The 7500-nt window shown below is 47.1% G+C and overlaps 1 protein-coding gene across 2 annotated transcripts in view; it reads left to right on the top strand.

Annotated features, from left to right (window-relative positions):
- Positions 1-7500, top strand: part of gtdc1 (glycosyltransferase-like domain containing 1) — a 50471-nt gene that overhangs the window by 27127 nt on the left and 15844 nt on the right. The window lies entirely within an intron of this gene.

Raw genomic sequence — 7500 nt, 5'->3', positions numbered from 1 at the left:
ACACACACACATCCACATCCTCACACACACGCACACACACATCCTCACACACACACACACACACACACATCCTCACACACGCACACACACATCCTCACACACACACACACACACACACACACATCCTCACACTCACACACACACACATCCACATCCTCACACACACGCACACACACATCCTCACACACATCCACATCCTCACACACACTTACACATCCTCACACACGCACGCACCCATATATACACATATATAGAAACACACACATATATACGCACAAAATGATTTTCTAAGTGTGGAGGTCAGCCGTGGAGGTCACATGACCGGAGCCTTCACAAGCTCATAATAATAACAGATAAATATTGATGATGAGGAGTTTCTTCATCACATTAGTTTGATGAAGTCTGACTTCTTTCACCTTCTGTGTGTTTGTGTTATTAGACGATGTGAAGGTCACAGGGTCAGCTGATGATGCTGTGGTGTGTGTGTTTGTGTGTATTAATGACTGTGTGTTTTAACCTAATGAACACACTCTGAGATATTAAGACAGTTTTACTGCATCATAAACAGTGTGATAGTAAAGCTTCATATCTGTGAAGATGTTTATGAAGTGAATCCATTAGGATGTGATGTCGTTAATAAGGTCACGTTATTAAATATATATATATATATATATATGATTATGTTCACCTGTTCTTTCTGCTACGGACACAAACGTCACACTTCTTAAAGAATCACTCTTTATTTCTCTTCAGACGGAAGAAACTTTTATATTCTATTAATTAGAGCTTTTAGTTCATGACCGATTTATCATTTAAACTAATTTCATCTCCTTTATTATATTATGTGTTGTTATAGAAAAGACATGGTGCTCACTCGCTCATAATAGTTGTATAATAACGGGCCCTCGCAGCCTCACGGCGGGACTCCGGCTCGCCCGTCTGACAACGTGTCCCTAAGTCGGATGTTTTCTTCCTGCGTGGGCCGCCTGATGCTGGAAATGATGTTTGCAAATCGTGCACCGCTTCCTGTATCCGCTGTGTGGCGCTACACAACACGTGCAAACATGCATTCTGTTGCTTTATATCAAGTGTAAACCACATGGTGTAAAAGCAGTGGTGTACAGTAACGAAGTAGAAATACTTCGTTACTGTACTTAAATAGTTTTTTTGGGTATCTGTACTTTACTTTACTACTTATATTTCTGTTGACTTTTACTTTTACTTCACTACATTTTGCAAAGAAAACTGATACTTTTACTCCGATACATTTCCTCTGAAACCTTCGTTACTCGCTACAAAATCAAATCTATCTTTATAAACAAAATGAATCACGAGAGCAGCGTCGGGGACTGTGGTGGAACAGACTGCAAGCAAGCAGGTTTGGTGAATCAGTGGTCCTAGCAGCAAGTTAAATCATTGGTTCATCACGTTAATGCACACTTGCAAACAAGTGCTCTCAAAGCCGCGGTGTTTTGATTCCCAGTGATGTCCAGGATGCTACATGCTATAAGCTAGCGGGCGACTACATGAGTATAATTCCACTCTACGATGACTGATTTCATGATGGAAGCAGAAATGGAAGCACCTGCTACTCCCGCAACAAACTACGGTGGTGACGAAGACCAACACCAGTGGATCGCTAGCGAGTTAGTGAGCTGAGGAAGTGTTGACAGTTGTGCAGCACTAGTTGGCTAACGTTAGCTATAGCTAGCCACCACACCATAGGATTGACGGGAGCCGAGAGAGCGCAGCATTAGTGTTAGCATTAGCGTTAGCATTAGTGTTAGCATTAGCGTTAGCATTAGGGAAATCCTTCTCAGCTGTGCGCAAGCTGTCTGTGACGCTGAACACACCTCTACCTGCCTCAGCGGCCTGTGAAAGACTATTTAGCATCGCAGGACGAGTCTTCAGCCCAAGAAGAGCGAGACGGAAGATGAACAGGACATTTTTCAGTTTCAAGTAATGACTGTGTTGTTACATTGATCATGTTTTGATATTTGAGTCATGTTGTGGATGATCAGATGGAGTTATGATGGGAGCAGTCGCCCAATTGCAGATTCAGCTTGAGCAAAACCTTTGTGTTCAAATCAGCCCACAGGAGTTGACAAGGCAGGCGTCCTTTCTCTAAACACTGACCTGATGCATCAAGTGGATATGTTTTGCTGAACATAATATTATGCATTGGCCCTCTACATCCTCGAGTCCAGCGGTTCCCAAACGTTTTAGGCCGCGCACCCCCTTCTACATCCCGATCGGGTTCGCGCACCCCCCCCCCCCCCTTAAAAAAAATAAAAATAAAAAAGCATCGGAGCCGCATAAGAATCGGACCAATGAGAGAACAGTTTGCTCGCGCGTGGCGTTTGTTTACAAGATTTAGTCCTCTGTTAAATGTTACAGTGTGAACACAAACCGAACAAAGGAGCAACTGCAACATTGTATCATATTAAAGTTCAAAGTTCAAAGTTCAAAGTTCACTTTATTGTCAAAGTTTCCACATGTGTTATGCATACAGAAAATTCGAAATGCCGTTTCTCGCAGTCCCACAGTGTAATATAGACATGAACATATAACATATAATAGAATAAAATAGAATAAAGTTAAGAACATAAGGGCCTAGATAAAGGATTAAACAAGTAGCAGCAGAGAATAAAAAGTGACTGGTGCTGATAAAAAGTGACTGGTGCTGATAAAAAGTGACTGGTGCTGGATGAGGGAAGGGGTGTGAGGGGGAGTAGATGTCCTGGTATGTTCCATTTGAGGCAGTGGGGAAAGGTGGGTGAGGGGGAGGGTAGAGAGGTCAGGGGAGAGATGGCAGGGGGGGAGAGAGGGGGAGCGAGAGGAGAGAGGGAGGGAGAGAGTTCAGCATCCTGACCGCCTGGTGGAAGAAGCTGTTCCTCAGCCGGGTAGAGCTCGAACGGAGACTGCGGAACCTTCTCCCTGAAGGCAGGAGGCTGAAGAGGCTGTTGGAGGGGTGGGTGGGGTCACCCGCAATGCCGAGTGCTTTGCGGGTGAGGCGGGTGTTGTAAATGTCCTGTAGTGTAGGGAGTGAGACTCCGATGATCCTCTGGGCAGAGTTCACAATGCGCTGCAGGCTCTTGCGGTTGGAGGCGGTGCAGCTTCCGAACCACAGCGTGATGCAGCTGCTGAGGATGCTCTCAGTGGCGCCTCGGTAGAATGAGAGCATGATGGGGGGGGGGGCTCCTGCTCGCTTGAGCTTCCTGATGAAGTACAGGCGTTGCTGGGCCTTCTTTGCCAGTGCAGTGGTGTTGCTGTTCCAGGTGAGGTCATCTGTGATTGTCACACCGAGGAATTTGGTGCTGCTCACCTGTTCCACAGCAGCACCATTGATGGTCAGAGGGAGGGGGGGTTGGGAGTGGGTTCTCCTGAAGTCAACAACAATCTCCTTTGTTTTCCCCACATTGAGGAAGAGATTGTTATTTTGGCACCAACGGACCAGCTGGTTCACTTCCTTCCTGTAGTTAGTCTCATCGTTGTGGCTGATGAGACCTACCACGGTAGTGTCGTCAGCGAACTTCACGATGTGGTTGGAGCTGTAGTTGGGTTTACAGTCATGGGTCAGCAGGGTGAAGAGAAGGGGGCTGAGCACACAACCTTGGGGGGCCCCCGTACTCAGTGTTAGTGTGTTCGAAGTGTTGTTGTTGACCCGAACAGCTTGTGGTCTCTCTGTGAGGAAGTCCAACAACCAGTTGCAGAGAGAGGGGCTGAGGCCCAGGTCTGTAAGTTTACACACAAGCTGCTGGGGGATGATTGTATTGAATGCTGAGCTGAAATCTATGAACAGCATTCTGACGTAGGAGTTCTTAGTGTCCAGGTGTGTGAGGGCTGGGTGTAGAGCGGAGGAGATTGCATCCTCTGTGGACCGCTTAGTTCGGTAAGCAAACTGAAACGGGTCCAGGGAGGGAGGAAGGGTGGATTTGATCTGCTTCATGACCAGCCTTTCGAAACACTTCATGATGGTAGAAGTCAATGCGACGGGGCGGTAGTCGTTGAAGCAGGCTGGAGATGACTTCTTCGGCACAGGAATGATGGTGGTTTCCTTGAAGCACGTGGGAACAACAGCCTGGCTCAGGGAGGTGTTAAAGATGTCGGTGAGGACATCCGTGAGCTCCTCTGCGCAGTCCCTCAGCACACGACCAGGAATGTTGTCAGGTCCCGCAGCCTTGCGGGTATTAATCCTCAGCAGTGTGCTCCTCACACTGGCTGGGGACAGGCACAGAGCCTGGTCGTCGGTGGGGGGGGTGGTTTTCTGCGCAGGTGTGTTGTTCTGTGCTTCGAAGCGTGCAAAGAAGCCATTGAGGTTGTTAAGCAGGGAGGTGTGACTGTCACAGGTCTGTGGCGGTAGTTTGTAGTCCGTTATGGTCCTAATGCCCTGCCACAGGCTCCGTGAGTCCCTGCTGTCTTTGAAATGTCCTGTGATTTTCCTGGTGTACAGTCGTTTAGCTTTCCTGATGCCACGGCACAGGTCAGCCCTGGCTGCTCCCAGCCCAGCTGGGTCTCCAGCTCTGAAGGCGGTGTCGCGAGCCTTGAGCAGTGTGCGGACCTCCCCTGTCAGCCATGGCTTCTGGTTGGCTCGGATGGTGATGGCTCTGGTGGTAGTTACATCATCAATGCACTTGGTGATGTAACCTGTGACTGTCTCTGTGTATTCTTGAATGTTAATGTGATGGTTGTAGGTGGCTGCCTGCTTGAACATGTCCCAGTCTGTGGTACCAAAGCAGTCCTGAAGTGCAGCTGTACTGTCCTCTGGCCACACCCGTACCTGTTTTGAAACCGGTTTGGTAACCTTTACCCTTGCTCTGTAGGCCGGTTTCAGCAAGACCGTGAGGTGGTCGGAGAGGCCAATGTGGGGGAGGGGGGACGCCTTGTACGCTCCCTTGATCGATGTGTAGACTAGGTCTAATTTGTTGTTTTCCCTGGTTGGAAAATCAACATGCTGGTATATTTTAGGCAGAACAGTTTTTAGGTTAGCATGGTTGAAGTCTCCAGCAACGATGAGAATGCCGTCTGGGTGTGCTGTCTGTTGCTCACTGATGGCTCTGTAAAGTTCACTGAGTGCCTCCTCTCTGTCCTTGTTGTTGGGGCTCGGAGGACTATGGAGTGGTCTCGTGTGACGTCACAGTTTAGCTGTCGGCCATGTTGGAGTACATGTTGGAGTACACACAGCCACTGGCATGCACGGCTGAGTCGCAGAACCTATCGATCATGGTGAACTTTTGTGCTGTCTTTGGTTGTGGCAGCAGAGCTGATAGAGACAAGAAATCATTCTTTGGTTTGCCAGCGGTTATTACACATCAAGGAAATTACACGAAGGAGCTATCCAAGCGACGTCGCCAGAAATGGCTGTCGCGCATCTCTCGGGATATAAAGGAATCGAATTTGGGGTACACTCGAGTATGTGCGGATCACTTTATAAGTGGTCAGTGATTTTATTTGCAAATTCGTTTGTGAACAGTATTTAATAAAGGAAATATAAATTAAACATGGACATGAGAAGGTTACCGAAGCTTCATCGGCCCGTGACAGCAGTCGGTGCCAGAGACGTGTCGAGCGTGTACAACAGACGAAACACAGAGATGCAGCCTCAGCATTGCTTGATATGAGTTTAACGTCGTATCATGTATATATATATATGTGTATATATATATATATATATGTGTGGGGGGGGATGAAGTTAGGAGTTAGTTGAAAGTGAATTCCTACACACACGCACACAATGACATGCACGTACAATGTAAACAAACACACGTGTCTGTTTGCGCTGAGTAAACATTGAATATTGCTAAATATCGGACCAGATCTGTATATATTTACCCTTCCAATGACGAGATGAGAATTCTCGACGACCGTTGCTTTGACGTCTCGGACCCATCCACTGACAAACTGATTATCAGCGTCGAGCCCTTTGTAGCACTCCAGCTCGTCTTTCGTGTAAGGACTGGGGGTGTTCACGAGATACGTGTAGATGTTGGCGTAGTTTACCGATGGAAGGTAAGTAGGATCGGCACTGAAACGATCTGCACTCATCGTATAAGGATCCAAGTTACCAATAACCTTCAATTTGGCCAGGTAGCGAACCTTTGATGCACTATCCAGTGGTTCAAAGTATGGTATTTTCGCCGCACTTCCTTGTTTACTCGCCGCCATGGAGGATCTGTATGTACTCCAACATGGCCGACCGACCTGGTAACTAAGGAGATCGTGACGTCAGTGAGACCACTCCATAAGGAGGTCCCTGAATCGGAACAAAGCAAACGAACTGAAGGTGTGAAAACGCCCTGAAACACTGCAACAAAGTTTCAATAACTTTCAGTGACACAAGGCGTCACTTTTAAAGAGCAATACGGATGTGAGGACACACACACAGGCTCAGAGGCAGATTATCACATTTAATTTACAATTAACCACAGCGGTTACATTAATCTGAAACAAATTACAATGCAGTTACACATCACGACTGATCATCAGAGGTAGGGGACTGAACTGGATACAGGAATACAATTATGTAAGACAGCAAGGCAACACCATGCCAAGTACTGTGTCATTAGAAATGACTTAAACACAGTAAGCCACGTAAAGAACAAAGAGTACGCAGAGGCTCAGAAACAGATGTAGATAAAAGAGGAGGAGTCCATTTGAGGGTTTTCACATGCAGCGCAGGTGGCTCAGCCTGCAGCAAGAGAGAGGGAGAGATGAGTATTCCCAGTAACCTAGTAGCAATAATAACAATCATATTTGGCCACATACTTACATGTATTAATGCGACAGGATGGGCTTGCATCTTTGCACAAAGCTCTCCGATGTTTGGCGCAATTGAAGACAGTTTAAGCCTCAGATCTTTCTCAACAGCATCCAGTCTTTGCCGATATTTAGTCTTCACTGCTGTCAGAGCAGAGAAACCAGCCTCACACAGATACTTTGTGGCAAAGGGCATCAAAACCCTCAAGGCTTGCTTTGCCAGGACTGGGTATGCTGGCATTGCCTTGGTCCTAAAATCCACAAGTGGCTTTCGTTTGAACAGCAACTGCAGTTCTCCATCAGATGACAGCTCAATCAGCTGCTCCTGCTCCTGAAATGACCGCTGTGGGACAAGGAGGGAAGCGAATCCACGTCTGAGATGTGTCCATAGGTGGGAAGTATTTCCGGAGCTGCTCGGCAAGTTGTTTGAGGTGTTCAATTATGAGACCTTTCACATGTTCACCCATGATCACGTCGTTTGCCTCCAAGAACGCGTGAAGCGTAGGGAAACACAGGAGCGTATTCCCACTCACAGCTTGTCCAGAACCGGAGCTTCTTGATCACAGCTTCTATCTTGTCTTGTGTGTTGAACAAAGTAACACTGACTCCCTGCAGACTTAAATTCAGTTCATTCAGAACAGAAAAGATGTCGGCCAGATAGGAGAGCTTCTGCAGAAAGTCCTCGTCATGCAGATTGGACGCCAAATGAAACTGGTTGTCCTCAAAAAACTGCTGAAGTTCGTG

The sequence above is a fragment of the Melanostigma gelatinosum genome (assembly GCF_949748355.1).
Source record: "Melanostigma gelatinosum genome assembly, chromosome: 10".
Lineage (NCBI taxonomy): Eukaryota > Metazoa > Chordata > Actinopteri > Perciformes > Zoarcidae > Melanostigma > Melanostigma gelatinosum.
Note: the sequence above shows the minus strand (reverse complement) of the source record. Positions and strands in the feature narration are given on the sequence as shown.